This window comes from Hydra viridissima, unplaced genomic scaffold (assembly GCF_058129835.1).
Source record: "Hydra viridissima isolate aposymbiotic clone 2 unplaced genomic scaffold, HvirCarnegie_v1 scaffold_11, whole genome shotgun sequence".
NCBI classification, from domain to species: Eukaryota; Metazoa; Cnidaria; class Hydrozoa; order Anthoathecata; family Hydridae; genus Hydra; species Hydra viridissima.
Genome location: NW_028324310.1, coordinates 10462118 through 10479197, shown reverse-complemented (window position 1 = coordinate 10479197; position 17080 = coordinate 10462118). Strand labels below are relative to the sequence as shown.

The window sequence follows — 17080 nt, the reverse complement described above, 5'->3', positions numbered from 1 at the left end:
AAGAGGGAATCGTACTATATAAAGTCGTTAAAAGATGTCAACAACGAATCAAAAAACTAACCATTTTTAGCAAACGGTTTTATTTAATACAAGTTGAAACATAAAATGAACGCTAGAGTTAATTATCAAGAATTATCAAAAAATAATCTTCTAATGCATAGTTAATTAGAAATGCATAGACAGGATTATTGCGATTGTTGTTTACAAACTATGTTAAATGTATATATATGTAGTTGTATGTTATTATTCAAACATAAAAATTACTTTCAATAGCTTCGAACAAAATGTGAACTGTGGCACATATCGTCAGTAGACTTGTATTAAATCCAACGTAACAAAATGAAAACATAAAGGAAAAGAGCGAAAGAATACAAAGTTTGGCTGTACAGGCATTTTAAAGCATATTTAACAAATTATTTACTAAAAACACTATTAAAACCTAAAAATGGGCATTTGAGAGAACTTGAGTTTTACTTATTTGGGCACTTTGGAGAAGAGCGCAAGTTGAAAAAGCAATTTTACAAAAGTTTATTTAATTTTCCTGTCTTACCGCTACTTTATCTGTTAAAGAATTATTGATCAACTATGCATTTTTTTTTTTCGAGAAAAATAAAGATTGCTGGCTAAAATGTTTCAACCACAGGTGATAGACACGTTCAGTAGGGCATCCCATACTTTTCTAAAATCCCTGTTTTTACCATAAACACTAGGCCCTAAGTACTTTTATGCTTGAAGATATATAAATGTAGGAAAAAAAAAACTGTTATTATAAAATCTTATTTGCAAAAATAGATTTGATTGTTTCATTTTCTCGACAAAAAAATTAACTTTTAACGAAACCTAAGTTCTTGCGGACGCAACAACACATTTCACTTCTTGATAAAATGAAACTTTTTTTAACAAACGTAAAACAAAGTATTAGAAAGAGTACCTAAAATTATTCTAATACAAGGTTTTGACTTATCTTAATCTTTATACATTTTTTGTATTTCAATTTTTTTAATTATTTATTTTAAGCCATAAATATTATATTGTAAAAGTAAAAGAGATATTTCACAATAAGTATGAAACAGTATGAAGATACTAATGGTTTAAAAACAAGAAAAAAGGCATGCACAGCTATGTTTGATTTAATTTGTAATACATATAATTTTTTTAAATAATTAATTTTAGCATTATCATAATATTATAAATAATGTTTTAATAACATTACATTACGTTAATAATAATATTATTGTTTTCTTTTATAAAACTTTTCATGAATAATATCGATAAAAAAAATTTTATGATATTGCTTTATTTCCAGAGAAAAGGAAGAGTCTTTGTTGTCTGAGTAAATATTTAAAAGATAAATATTTCACTGGTCTAATATGAATGGTGTTGAAGACACATTTAAGTTAATTGGTTGTGATAGCACAACTGCAAATACATATCATAATGGTGGTTTTATCCATTGTTTAGAGGTTAAAATAGAAAAACGTTTGAATGGCTTACATGCTCACTTAACACAAATGAACTTTGTTTTCAACATTTATTAGAAGAGCTTGATGTTTAGACAATCTAAAAGACAGGGTTTTTCTGGACCCCTAGGGAAATTGGTTTCTAAGTTCATTGAAATGGAAAGAAAATACAATTTCAAGCTAATATTTGTAGGTTTTAGTTTAATTAAACTTTGTGAAGAACTAGTAAACAAGTTATTTACAGATCAGAAATATGCCAATAAAAAATGACAGACAGTAGTTTCAGAAACACTTGCTGAAAGTTTGGCAAACCAAAAGCCAAGCACTATAGTTCATTCAAGATGGCTCAACAAAGGTTCTTCCTTATTTTCATTGTGAATATGAAGACATGGAGTAAATGGAGATGAGCTGAAAAACTTAAATTTAATTGTTAAGTTATTGTATCAGTTTACTTCCCTTTTTGGCTGCAAATTGAAGTGAAGCATAGTAGGATAGAGAGGACAGAATATATCTTGAACCAACTAAACATTATAAATTTCAAGATGAAAATGTACAGAAAATTATTGAAAAATATGTGCAATCTTCAGCATGGTACTCTCATTCTAAAATCTTGTTACAAAGATTACTTTGCAGCCAAAGCAAGATTGAAGGAGAATTTGCTCTTTACAAAATTCTGGAGACATTCAGGGAAATGGGAAGCCTGAAAGCATACAAGATTGCTAACTTAAACTTGCATACAACTCCATTGACTGAACTCATAACATGCAAAGAAGCCTATAAACCCATCTTAACCTGTCAAATGAACAATTATGATCTAGAAAATTCCAGGGGTGTCCTATGATATTTCCGTATTTTCCTGTTCACACACAAGGAGTTGAGAAGGTAGTTAAGGAGGAAAAATTAATTTTCCTTATGCTTGACAAATTACTTTAATTAAAATTTAAGAAAAATTTGCTGCTATAAAAATAGTTTTTTAACGAATTAGATTTTTTTAGGTTACTGCAGCTTCTGAAAAACTATTTGGTTTTGAGAAAAAAGATGGTTTTATCTGACCAAGAGCATAGAATAGAACGTAGAATAATGCCTCTTTTTAATAGCAAAAAGGATCTCTATTCATTTTAGTATTGGTTTTAGTATTTGTTTTAGTAATTTTTAGTGCCTGTAATAGAGTATATTATAGAGATTTAATTTTTGTTTGTTAAATTTTATGACCTTGACATTGTATTGTAGAATAACCATTTATGAAACCTTGCACCTATACTTGAGATATAAAGGGGGGCTTATTTACCACTCCAATCTTTTTAAAAAAATCAATACTTATTGATATCAAATCTGGTGAAAAGAAAATTTTTTTTATATAAAAAAGTTTTTTATATAATCTGTATGGGGATAGTCTTACAAACTTTAAACCTCTCCTCCCCCCCTCCTCATTTGAGTTAATATTTTCAAAAAATAGGGTCTTTTTTTGCAAATGTTGCTTTTACTTTGATAAATTTATATATGCTCACCCTTAAAGAATGTACCTAAAGGTAAAAAAATCTTTGGGGCCGATCTAGTTAATGAAAGTTGAAAAGTACGTGATCCTCTTAAGTTCTGGATACTGTTCGGTTAAGGAACGGCAAGGGTTAATTGTTTAGGGTTTAAGGTTATTCTTCCTGCGTGGGCTATAAAAATTATATTGTAAATAATGCTAAATAGTAATTTAGCATTATTTAAAATATAATTTGCAGAAATAATCAAAGGAATATTTAGCTTGAAGCCTATATTAAAATGCTCTTTGAGAATGCTATTAGCAGATACAGCGTTTTTAATAAGCGTGAAAGAACTTGACTGAAGCCAACTGCAAAAAGAAGTATATAGAATAAGAATGATGCACTTTTGAAATATTTGTAACTCATTTTGTTCTGATTCAACTTTTGTAAAAAGCGAAAAAAATTTAACGATCGATCTCGGATCTCACCAGATTAAACTTTTTTAATTTTGATGGTTTTGATTTCGATTTAGGTTTCACTCAAATGATAGCGGTTACAGTTTTACTGAAATACAATTATGATATCGTTCGTTTATTACAGTTATAACAGAAAATAGTATAATTTTTTTCATAACTGAAATTATGATTTTGGCCGAAACCGAAAGTACCAAAATCGAAGGGGCTGCTCGGTTCGGGTTCTTTATAGCTCGTGCAACAAAGAAACCGAATAGAAATTTAAATTAAAGCTTAGGTTGATTCCGATCTGTAATATTAAAGCAGTGAAATGTAACAAAAATGAAAAAAAAACAAAAAACGTTGCAATGAAAAATTTAGAATGTCACTTTTTGCAATGAAACTTTATTTGAAATTGTTTAGGACAAACAATCCATAAATTAATTTCGAACAGAAAAAAAAGTTTTTTTGGCTGATCTTATAAACAAAGGTGAGGGTTTATTTTGAACGATCTTTTAAAAATTAACCTCACTTATTTGTTTTTAATGTTCGCTTTTCCTGTCTGGGAATTCAAAACCATAGAAACATTCAACCCCAAACCTAATACTTTACAGTATGGCATTAGTCCATCACATGCTCCAATACAATTTTTTGAATGTGTCTTCCATATATCATATAGATATGATTTGTTAACTAGCACATTCGTGGTACTAATAACAAAAAAATGTTATAATGTAGAAAAAGAAAAATACAAAAACGGTATTTTAAAAATTTACACCTTCACTTGGATTTACCGAAAGCAGGAGGTTTTGGAAGTACCAACGACGGCACGAAGAACATTTAATGAAATAACTTGTGTGGACAAAGACTTGATAAAAAAAATTAAAAATCATTCTAATATCCATGTTTTGCAAATATCAAATTAATTTAGATAAATTTAAAGAATATCGTTTTGCATTATGTCTAAATATTCCTGATATTTGCATTATGTCTAAATATTCCTGATATCCATTGCCTGCAACTATATACGAAGTTTTATTATATGGCAGACAAATTCTAGAAAATAGAGCGGTGCCAAATAATTATTTTGGAGAAGAAGGGTCTAAAACCACTAAAAAAATTTATAAACATGGTAGACAAATTCATGCTTGCAATACTCGCAGGAAAAAAAATTTAGAAGATATTTTTCATAGAGCGATCGGTACTTCAGGTCCGATCATTTCCAGTATTAATTTACACAGAATTCAGCGTCATCGTAAATTTACTCTTCCTCCTGAGGTAATAAATTTATTAACAAATTTGCCATCAAATATCTCACAACATCAACATAGCGAAAGGGAAGAAGGTAGTGACAGCAATAAAGACGAATATGTCGACGATGGTTCCGAAGAACTGATATCTTTTCACGATTTAGATTTAATTGAATTGGACAGTGAAATCTAATAGAAATTTGCATGAGTTATCAAATATAAACTAAACTGTTAGTACTTGTTTACAATACATTTAAATAACAATATATAAAATGTAATAGTGCTTTTATTATATTTTATTCATATAAAATTAGTTACAACATGTTTAACACATAGTTCGCAATCTTAAAAAGTAAAAATCGTTAGTTGAATTGTGTTTGAATAAAAGTTGTTAATACATGCCAAATTATCTGTTCTCAAAAACTAGAGTGCAATCGGTTGAAAAAGATCCGAAAGAATTTATTTACTTTTCGGTAATAAATCAAAAAATCAAAGACAAAAAGATTTCGACGCGAGAAACAAACAATAGAAAAGTTGTATATAATTGTATTGCATGTCACGAACTTAACAAATAATAGCGTCAAGATGTTTTGGGTATCAAATAATATGTAACAATATCCAGAAACCTTCATTTCATGTTTTCAAAAAACCAACATTCTTACAAAACGTTTTTTTGAAATTTATTAATCTAAACCTGTTTTGATATTCAAAAAAGTATTAACTTAATAATGGATTTAAAACGTGAAATTTTTAAATTAGCGAGTTTTTCTCTTTTCTTGTCAGTCGGAAAGAAACTGTAAAGTCGGAAAAAAACTCTCATTGATTTCATCACTAACAAATGTCGTTTTTAAATATCTATTAGATGATTATTATGATAAAATGTCACAAAGGCCCGAAATAAATGTTACAATCGCGTTGTGCACTAATCGTATCTTGTTTTAATCGTGTCCTGTGTTTTTATCGTGAAAGACTTTTTAATTGCTACTTATACCGTTTTCATTTTAGAGACCAAAATATTGATTTGCTATTTAAGGCGTAGCTTGATTTAGCTTATCTATAGCGTGAAAATCTCGGCATTTCCTAAACTACTGCCAAAATGCAAATAAACCCTAAAAAATGTCCAAAACCTGGTCAAAAGACTACCAGTTGGTAAAGCAAAAAAAATAAATACGTTTTTGTTGACTAATTTTAATATACTTTTGAAACCTTAAATACATTTACTTTCCAAAATTAAGTGAAAAAAAAAACAGTTTAAGCCATGTTTTTTGCATTTTTTTTTTTTTACAATTAAACAGCATCTGATTACAATTTAAGAAATGTTTTTTGATTTTCTCGACAAAAAATTTGTTAATAAACAGCTCAATACACCCTTTTAGTAAAATTTTAGTACAACAGCCCTTTTAGTACCAATACTCTGAAAAACTATTTTTAAATGAAACATCAAAATTCATAATTTTTAAGTTAAGAGCATTTAAGGATTAAGTTGGTTAAAATGTTCATTATGAACCGTCAGCTCTGATTTTCTGCTTCTTATCTCTAATAACTCAAATCATGCTAGCAGTTCTTTAATGATGCTTACTGTTCAGATTAGTTATGCAGTAAAACAATCGTACTTTGTACTCTGGATGATTATTCGACAGTTTGTTCACCATAGGGCCCCAGGGGGGATCCTTTGTTACCAAGTAGTGACAACTAAATTGAAACTTTTGAATGCTTCAATTATGTGAAAGATGTATCAGCAAGTTGCTGCAGCACATCCACACTTTAAAGAAACTTTCTGAAATCATTTCCGTCAAACTGGCCCCCATGATATAGACTCAGTTGAATGTGGAGGACAGCTGGCCACTTAATAGCCTCTATCCAACCAGCTTTAAGGATCTTGAAAAAATGATTGAGAATTTCTGAGAGGATATGCAACCTTAACGTTAGGATGATTTCCATAATCAGAACATTGTCAACCCCGCTAATGATTGGCTTTTGAATGACAATGCCGAACAGTTTTGCATTAGCAACATCCCCACTATCAATTCCGAGCTTAACAAAATAGCCACCAAAAATTTTGCAAGATTGAATCACACAATTCAAATTTTTAAGTGACTGCAGATGAAGAAATCAATTAAGTGTTGACCTGCTCTTAGAAAATTCTTGTAAAAATTTGGTTCTAATATCTTGCTGTTTGATATTTAGTTATCAGTTCTGACCGGTTTTTTTAATCCTTTGTTTGACAGGCCCGTATTTGATTGTACATTTACAAGAGCTGAAGTGGTCAATTTTGGTGCGCTTAATGGTGGCTGGGCACTACTTTGACCTGAAACAAAAACATGCATATTTTCTGTTTATAATAGACTTTGTTTAGAAAGTTTGGGTAAAACTTTTAAATTATTCGTTTTTTAAAAGATTAGAAACTTGTAAAAAATATACTTCCTGAAATCCATCTAGTCTCATTTCTTAATAGTCAAGACTTCAATACATGCATGTAAAAATTATTTAAGTATAAATATTTACAGGGAGTAATTGTAAGTGCAGGCCCGCCGGATATTTTAGCAAGTCGAATAGTTCCTCCGGGGATAATTCTTTACTGGAAATAACTCGAGATGCAATTTGTTCGGCTGCTTTCGAATCATTTGCTGTCAAATATTGAAGGCTTGTACTTTATTTGAGAGCATTGATGTGGCAAACCCTTTCATAAAGGGCTGAGGCATGTGCTGAAACGCAGACTTGGCTTTTTCTGAATGGTGGTTTGCCATTTAAGCGAATGTTTTTCTTGCAATTTTGAACGATCAATTTGAAAGATAAGGCAATCACACATCGTGCCTCTTGTTTCAAGTCTCACATGTATTGACTTGAAATCAAACAAAGGGAGGAGTACAACTTCTTTCCCCTCTTGATTCCTGCGCAAAGTAGTTCTGCACGATTCGCAGAGAATACCTGAGAATCACTGATAATGATCTTGATCTTGTACAGTTGGCATATTCGATCTGCTTGGAAAACAGTAAGCTGTCTTAAACGTTTTTTTCAGAAAGAGTGAGCACACAAACTTTCGATTTTCATCATGAATCTTTCCATGATTTGGAATTGTGCTAATTCACTAAATCAAACTCTTCTTTTACAAAATTTAACCTAAATTCCATAACAACCCACTTAACATACTTACGATTATTAACATACTTATAATTATTTAAGTTAATGGTACTTCTTAACAATGACAATTATTAACATACTTATAATTATTTAAATAAGTGATACTTATTATACTATGAAGTCAAAATTTCACCCAATTTAAACATTCAAATTAAACTATTTTCTTCGGACAAAAAAGATTTCAAAATTTGAATCACAGGGTATCTTGATGTGTATCACCCCATATAAGTGGCGTTCTTGGGTCAGCTTGGTTGGCATTTTCATTATCTATGATAACCTTGCCTGCCACTTTGATTAAAATGAACACTACTTGTTTGCAGTTTTACCAGTGTTAAAGCATAAGCTTACACGTTTGCAGAAAATACAATTGTAACCAAATCGTTACCAGCGTAAATAATAGCGTCATATTTCCACTCATAAACTTCAATTAAACTTCTTATCAACATTGCCAAGCTCCATAAAATTATTACTGCAACTTCTTTTTTTCCTTCTTGACCAATAGATGATATATTTTATGTTTAGTTTTATATAAAGTACCTGTCAAATATCAGTTAAAATGTTGCGTAATAATAGCTACTGCTGGTAATTTCAACTCATGCACCTAGAATATGCTGGTAATGTGAAGAATCTACTTCAAAAAAAAGACATTCTTAAATGCCAGTTTGAAAGTCGTTGCAATCAGCAGCTTGCACCATATCTGATTTTATTTTAATAGTCCCACAATCTGCACTAAAATTAACAAGCCATATACTTACAGAGCAAACGTTGTTTAACATGCAGTTTAACAATGAAGTATCTAACACGGGAATGAAAAAGCTTGCGTCAGCTCTCAATATAGCAACAGGAACTCGACTGGTTGAAAAAAAGTTTAAAGTATAAATTTAACTCTGCCGGAAAATTTTTTTTTTTCAATATTCAGTTGTTAACATTGCAACTATAAAAACAAAAGCTGAAGAACAAAAACTTGGAGGATTTAACAAATAAGGTGCTGTTGGACAGAGACTAGAGCAGCAACACTTTTGTCAAGCTTGGAACTGAGCTTGGCTACTGTTAAGATAACTGACGTTAGTGACGAAACTTGTAGGTCTCAACAACAAAAAACGTCATATGATAACAGGATAAATAACTCGAGACACAGGTCTTAAACGTCAACTTATTGCTACCATTGTTGGAAAATCTACCTGAAATATACAAGAATGTTAAAGCGTTAATGGATTTTATTCAAGTAAATGATGTGGCATTTTACATTTCATGCGATCTAAAAATGGCCAATATCATTTGTGGAATTCAATCCCATTCAAGCGAGTATCCAACTCAACGCTCATTTTAGATGTTACTCCGCCAATGGAACTCCATCTTCTTCTTGGAATTGCTAATCATCAACTCAAATATCTTTCAGAATTGTAGCCTGGCGCCAAAGAATAGCCAGCTGAATTGCACATTCAGCTTCACCCGCACCATGTTTAACACTTCAAAGGCAGTAATTGCTATACACTTTTAAAAAAGATTAAAATTCTCCAACGAATTGCTGAAAAAGCTTGTGCTTATGTCTTTGGTTTTTATTGAAACATTTCAAAGAAGTTATTTCTTCATATTTTGGAACAACACTAAAAGAAAGCTTCAAGACTAAAATTCAGAAATTCAAAACATCTTTCCTACTTTGCCAATATCGGTATATCAAATGTCCATGCTGTTTTCTACCACGTTGAAGAATTTGTGTTAAAGCATCAATCTTCAGTCGGAATCTTTAGTGAACATGCAACTAAAAAATTGCATTCAAAATTCAATGCTAATTGGGAAAGATACAAGCACTTCTCTGAACATCCAGAATATGCAAAAAACATTTTTTAATTGTGTTGTTGACTATCACAACAAGCATTTGTTTCAAAGAAAAGCAAACTATGAAAGTATGCTAGAATTAAAAACTAAGTATTTTAGAACTAAATACTAAAATTGTTATTTAGATCTGTAAAAAATACCGCTTATTTCTTTTCTCTAATATTCCACTCGTACGTATCTGTATATTTTTGGCTATATATATAGTTTATGCTCTGAAGTTAATATTGCGTAATTTTTTTCAGTTTTTAACTAAAATAAAAATATTTACAAGGAACTAGAATAATATTCATAGGTAGATATCCGTTGAGATCAATCTCGACCTTTTAAGTACTTTAGATGAGATGTTTTGAAATGTTTTAATTTCGACCAAGCTAAATTTGGAGTTTAAACATTAAGGTTAAGTTTGCATCTTACTTTTTTTAATGTTTAAGATAATAAATTTTTGAAACAACCTTTTTCGCCATTTTTACAAAAATACCCAGTTGAAAAAAAAATACAACTTCATTCTAAAGTAGATCAAAATTCATTAAAAAAATTTAGGTTTAAAAGATTTTTTCATTTCGTGTATAAGAGTTATGACCATGTAATGAATTCAACCATCTCAAAATGATGGGGTTGTAAATTTTACTTGGTGACCGTTTCTAAACACCAAGAGTATTGTTGGTGATATTTGATTTATATGAAGGAGCTTTGGTCTACTATAGAATAATGTAGTTTTTTTTTTCCATAATTGTATTATCTTCGACGGGGGTCAAGAGGGTAAAGTTATTGGGGTATTTTTTTTCCCCAAGTTCCAATCGCCGTAATTTTTTTGTAAACCATCCTCATTTGACATCATCATGAACATGCAAAAGTTTTGAATTTGCACCATCTTGGGAAGTTAACCATCCGAACACAAAAAGTTCAAAATCCACCTGTTAAAACGCAAAAATCAGGCTCGGATAAAATTTAAAGATTTTAAAAACACCTCCAAATGTACATATATAGGTCTATATAATGCTTCCCTAGCAGGCATTTTCTGGTCCTTTCAGATTTGATTGGTTAATCAAATTTGATTGGTTTCAGGTTTGATTTGGTTGATTGTGAATTTGACTGGGTGTGAGAATATTATTAGCAGCGTTTTTAAGCTTTTACAACTCACTATTTTTACTTAATCAAAAACTAAATGAATGTAACCAAACACAGTTAACAATTTATTAACCAAAATTTTAAAAGCTAGCGTGGGTAAGAATCGCCATCTCTATTTGGTCTCTTGATACTGTTTAAAAAGAATTTAAAGCAGAAGTGGAAAAAAATTTCGGAAAAAAAAAGATAATTGGAAGTATGATAAATTATAAAATCTGTAGGACTCAGTCTTAAGCATAGTACCAGTAGCTTAGGTATTCTTCCGAATGAAACAGAAGTGAAAGCGGTTAATAAGCAGGTAAGAAAAAAAAAATCTGCAGCCAATTTCTTTTACTAAAAAAAAAAATGACTGCTGCCTGTTTATTGAAAACTGATTCAATTATCAACAAAAATCAATCTCATTCTTTTTACACAAACCAAGTCATTTATCAACAATAACTAATATTGAAACAAAGCTGGGTAAATTTGTGTAATCTTTTGCGAAGCATATGGGGTAGGCATATAACAGATATGAAAGAACAGTCTCCTGCATTCCGATGGCTTCAATGATTAAGGTGCACAGTGGGCCAGAATGTGATAAAGTTACCATTAATTGTAAAAAAAATATTTAAAGACAAAATATATTTCAAAAAAAGTTAGTGTTTTATTGATGTATGATTCCTTTAAGTTCAAGGAATCAGTTTCCAGCATAAAAATTTGTATCTAACCACTCTAACCGTAAGTTTGACTACTCTGGGTGGCCAGAATTTACCACTCAACCGGGATAGCCAAGTTTTTAAGTTTTACAATTTAAAATTTTTAAGATTCACAAACTAAAGTTTTTTAATTTTACAAATTAAAATTTTTATTCTTAAAAGTTACAATATAGGTTTTTTGGGTCAAGTAAATCATTTAGGCATAAAAAGTGAAAGTAGACTACTTGTTATTATAACTATAATTTTGTAGATTGCACATTAGGAAGGAGGAGGGCTGGGTTAGGAGGTAAGTATAAGTTGATTGAGTGTTTTATTGATGTATGATTCTGGATTTCGGATTGAAGGTGGAGGCATACCAAGTTTATTGAAAGCTGTCAACTTCTGAATTATTTTTTTGTTTAAATATTCGTTTACACCATTTTTTTTTTCGTTTCACCGCAGAGTAAGTTGACGTTTTTGAGTACATCTATACATATCCTTATGCTTTAATAGTGGACGAGAATTTATTAATGAAGAAAATTTAATAATGGACGAGAAATTTCAGCTAAGTTAATAACGGGGTTGTTAACTTAGCTGAAATTTCTAAATCCGCAAACCTTTTGAGCGTTGCACAGTGGAGTATTTATACGAAAAAAGTTGATCAAAAGTCGATTTTCAAAATTTTGTCAAAATCTGTTTTTATTGTTGCATTGTTAAAGCTTAATAAAGGTTACATCTAAAAATGGTCATTTCGGTTATCCATGTCCCCCCCCCCATCTTATTGGGGCAGCTTTAAAAATCGAGTAATTGTGGTAATGAATTCAATTGTTTTTCAACGTTCCTGTTGATGAGCATTATTACAAATTGTTTTTTAAGTTTATGGTTTGTGACAAATTTTAAAAATCATAATGGATATTGAAAAAGAAGGTGAGCTCATACTTTTGGTATATTTATTTTCTCTATTTTACATGTTACTGTCACATTTCTCATCAATTATATTTGATGTAAAATATTTAACTTTTTTTTTATATACACGATATTAAAAAGTGTTTTTGAATATCAATTAAGCCTTATTAAGCTACGAGCTTGTGCTTCACGCAAAGCTTAGATATTCTATTTACCATTAAAAAAAAAATTGCGCATATACGCGCCTTGAAATTTTTTAAATTTTTTTAGTCAATAAGGCAAAAACACTTTTTTTTTGTGATTAAAACTTTTAGTTTAATTCATATTTTTATTGTAGAATCTCAAGCTATCACAATAGAGATGACTAGACGATCACTTAATGAAATCTTGGAGTAAAGTTCCGAGAAAGAAATTGACGACAAATTCGTGTTTTTATTAGAACACCGTAAAAACATAACTAAATGCCGTGCAAATGAAGAAAGTGCGCTAAAAACCATTTTTTTACTTTTTAAGTTCCAATTTAAAAAAAAAAGGGAAGACCATAGCCGTAAAAGAGAGCGTTTTTTAAAAAATTACAAGCAATTGCTCAATACCACCATAGCTCTACCAACTTGGACGCCAGCAAAACCCGGAAAAGAATTTTGTGAATCGAGTTCACCAACGAGAAGGCGAAAAACAAGGGTTTTAAGGGAACATATACCTTGTGAGCAGTTGATGTATGCTGCTCAAATGAGTCAACGTGCTGCAGGGAACAGTGATGCGTTAAACAATGTAGAAAAAGTGACACATCTACTGAAGATATCATTAAAAAGCACACACCATCAGAAGCATTGTCAATTTTTGTGGAAGCTGATATGACTAAAAAACAATATGAAATTATTCATACAGCCAACAAGAATATCTATCCATGTTATTCACTTACAAAAAAAGCCAAAGAGAAATGTTATCCACCAGAAGAATCGATAACAGTTACAGAATCTTGTGACTACCGCAGGTATAAAATATTTACTTCTACTAACCTTGACAAAAATAAGATTTCTAAAAAATCAAGACTAATAGAAAAATTTACAAAAGCTCAAATAAAACATAGATATATCAAAGAAACACGAAATAATATTAATCAACAAGGTAAATTGTCCCGCCAAGTAAATAAATGTAACAAAAGCTGACCCAAATTTGGCTCTTAATAAGACCCGGCCATTATTAGGTCACTTTGCCCTAAACATACTTTGAGCGGTATTTTTATGGACATATTTGAGTTGATTTGTAAAGTATAAATTGAAGGCGAATTTTTTGTGGATGGGAGTTTTTTATTAGAAGAGAAAATGTAGAGTTGAAACGTTGCGTTCGCCGCAAGAAAGCAACATATACGTTGTTAATAATTTTTACCGCATATAATTTATAAAATCTATCTTCATTTAATTTATAATAAAACTATTTTGGTAATTGGGGAATATTTATAACCAAATAAGATTTTATTAACCATATCCTTTTTTTATATTATTTGCTATTATATTATTATCTATTTATTGTTTGTTAATTAATTGATTTTATTAAATAGCAGAAAAATATTTTGTAAAATTACGAAGATATAAGTAACCTTACTATGAGTTCAGACAGAATTAAACGTAGAAAAATTGCTGCTGAAATAGCAAGAATTTTGAAAGAAGTATCATGCAATGAATCCGAGTTGTTGAATAATATTTTAGTGTTTAATTCTTCTAAATCACGTCCAATTATCAAAAATACTTTGTTACCCGAGTCTTCTCCTAAAATTCCCAAAAATTAATAAATAAATATACTTTTTACTAACTATAATAAATAATAAATTAACTAATTACTACTAACTAATAAATTAACTACTAACTAATAAATAAAAAATTAACTAATAAATAATAAATTTACTTTTTACTAACTCTATCATTAGTTTAGAAGAATCTAGTGAAAACTTCGAATGGAAAGCTTGTTTGCATGATGATTTAGAAAGTGATGATATTGATGGCAACAATTGCGTAACAAAAGTAAATAAAAGTGTATCAAATGAATTAAAGCAATGGACGATTGCATTTAACATATCTCATAGTGCTATAAATAATTTGCTTCAGAATTTTCAAAAATCAAATTTAGATTTGCATAAAGATGCTAGAACACTTCTTAGAACTGATCGAAGCATTATTAGTGCTTCTGTAGCTGATGGTGAATATTCTTATATAGGATTAAAAAACTGGTTTGCTCCTAAATAAATCTTCAATTTCATCTGATATTATACAGCTTACAATTCACATAAATACTTATGGTATTGCTTCATTTAATAACTCAAACATTTCTCTCTGGCCAATTCTTGGTTCGAATGTAGAACTTGAAGGTAACAATGTCTTTTCTAGTTCTTGTAAGTAATGCTGGAGGCAGCTTGACACAATTTATCAAGCAAAACATGGCCTATTTAATGACATTTAAGCAAGCACGACAGTATAACTTGACTGGCCAACGAAGCAAAATTAAATTTTAAGCACTAGCACACTTTCAGATTTTGTTTAGTAAGTATTTTTTTTAGTAAGTATTTACTTCAAATTTGTACACCCACATCTAACAGCATCATATTAATCATGATTTATTTACTTAAATCACAACATTTAGCCTAGAAAAGTAAAAAACTTGCTGGTGTAATAATGATAATAATAATTTACCATGTATACTGCGGCATCAACATAATTGTAACAACATAAATAATAATAATAATAATAACATAAATAATAATTGTAACAACATAAATAATAATAATAATAATAATAATAATAATAATAATAATAATAATAATAATAATAATAATAATAATAATAATAATAATAATAATAATAATAATAATAATAATAATAATAATAATAATAATAATAATAATAATAATAATAATAATAAAAAAAATAATAATAATAGCAATAATAATAATAACAATAATAACTATTATTATCATTATTATGCTTATTATTGTTACTATCATTATACCTATAATACCTGGGATTTATGTGGGATCCATGTGGGTTATCTCAGCTGAATACCACCTGGGTCCCGTATGGGTTCTGTTTGTAATCCCGGCAGAATACCATCTGGGTCCCGGCTGGGTCCCGTTTGTTTTTTCTGGCGGGAATCCCGGATGGGTCCCGTCTGGATCCCGCGGACAAAAAGATCCCGACATTTGAGATCCCGACATTTCTTAAGTTACTTAATAACAATAATTCGATTCCATTCAAAATAATGCCAACAGCACAATATGTCAAGGATGCAATGGAAAAGTCATCAGCCATTCTGAAAGCAAAAACATAAATGATAATAGCTATGGTTACATCATTCTTAACATTTTTATATCCTGTCAAAAAATTAATAAATTCATCTAGTTTTATTTTTATTTGATAAATTTTGAAAAAGATGTTCCTTCTACTTAATGCATTCAAAAAGTGAAAAAACGTCAGATTTTTATCATTTATCGAAATATCTTTATTATTTCTACTCATTTTTTTTTTCATCTTACTGGTCTTAATTTATACTTTGGGTGAATAGGTAATTTCATTTAGTCTTATTTTTATTTTATAATTTTTGAAGAAGATGTTCACTTAAATGCATTTCAATTGAAAAAGAGAAAAAATTTAAGATGTTTTTCATTTATCAAATTCATCATTTTCAAACGTTTCTTGCGTTTTCAGTATTTCAGTATTATTTAAAATATTCATTTATTGATCTGTTCAGCAAAATATTCACAATGAATTACATTTCAGAAATGCTCTTTGAAGCAAATGTTTTTTTTTTTTCATTCCAGCGGAAGGCAATTCCTAAAATTCTTAAAAACGATTTTAAAAAATTCGCTTTTTAGAAGTGGGAGTTTACCAAGTACATGCAAGTTTGTTAAATTTTGCAAGTTCGAGTTTTTCGAGTTAAAAAATTTTTGTTCAAGTTTTTTCGATACAAGTTTGTATAGGAAAACTATATTTTTTTAAAGAAATCGAGTTCAAATTAAACAAGTTTTATTTTTATTCAAATAATTTGTTCGAGTTCATTAAAACCCTTAAGTTTCACATGTTAATCAAGTTGATAAAATTTAACATAATTATTTGGGAAATAAAAAAAAACGAACAAAAACAAATTAGATAATACTAACTTAGTTTCGTTATTGTTTTGTTTCCTTTTACCTTGATTTGTTGCGCAAACGAATAAGTTAATGTTGTCATAATGATTGATGTTGTTATAGACAAAGTTTATGATGCATTTGTAGTTTTTTATAAATACTAAATCTTAATGCAGGTTTTAGGAACTTAATTTACGAGATCCATCATTAATCATCATCCATTTCCTTGAAGCACATTTTTATCATACAGGTCAAAAAGCTCGGGGCTATTTCAATTATAAACTTCGAAAAATAAGTGTCGAATTTTAATGACGTTCGCATTTCAAGCATACTGGCTAATGTTAATGGGACGGAGGAAATGTAAAAAAATATGATCCATATAATTAGGTTGATTATGGAAATATGAAATTTAACCATGTGCTAGCTAACAAATGTAAAAGTTTAATGAACTTTTTAAGTAACTTAACATTTTCAAAGTTTGAGATTAAAACCGTATTATGTGTAAAACACAGTTTTTTTGATGGGCCAAAATACAACTGTTCATGCCCAACAATGGCTTGAAAAGGGTTATAAAGAATCTCTTTACTCCATCATTTCGGTAACTAATGAAAAAGAGGTTTAAAAGCGAAAGTGAATAGACTCAG

At 29.6% G+C, this 17080-nt stretch overlaps 1 pseudogene across 1 annotated transcript; it reads left to right on the top strand.

Annotated features, from left to right (window-relative positions):
- The first annotated feature begins 710 nt into the window (after nt 1-710).
- On the top strand, nt 711-4827 carry LOC149882127 (uncharacterized; annotated as a pseudogene). Its single transcript, XR_016444766.1, has 4 exons — nt 711-952; nt 1307-2342; nt 2456-2501; nt 4445-4827. The product of XR_016444766.1 is annotated as an uncharacterized LOC149882127 (transcript).
- Nucleotides 4828-17080: the final 12253 nt, after the last annotated feature.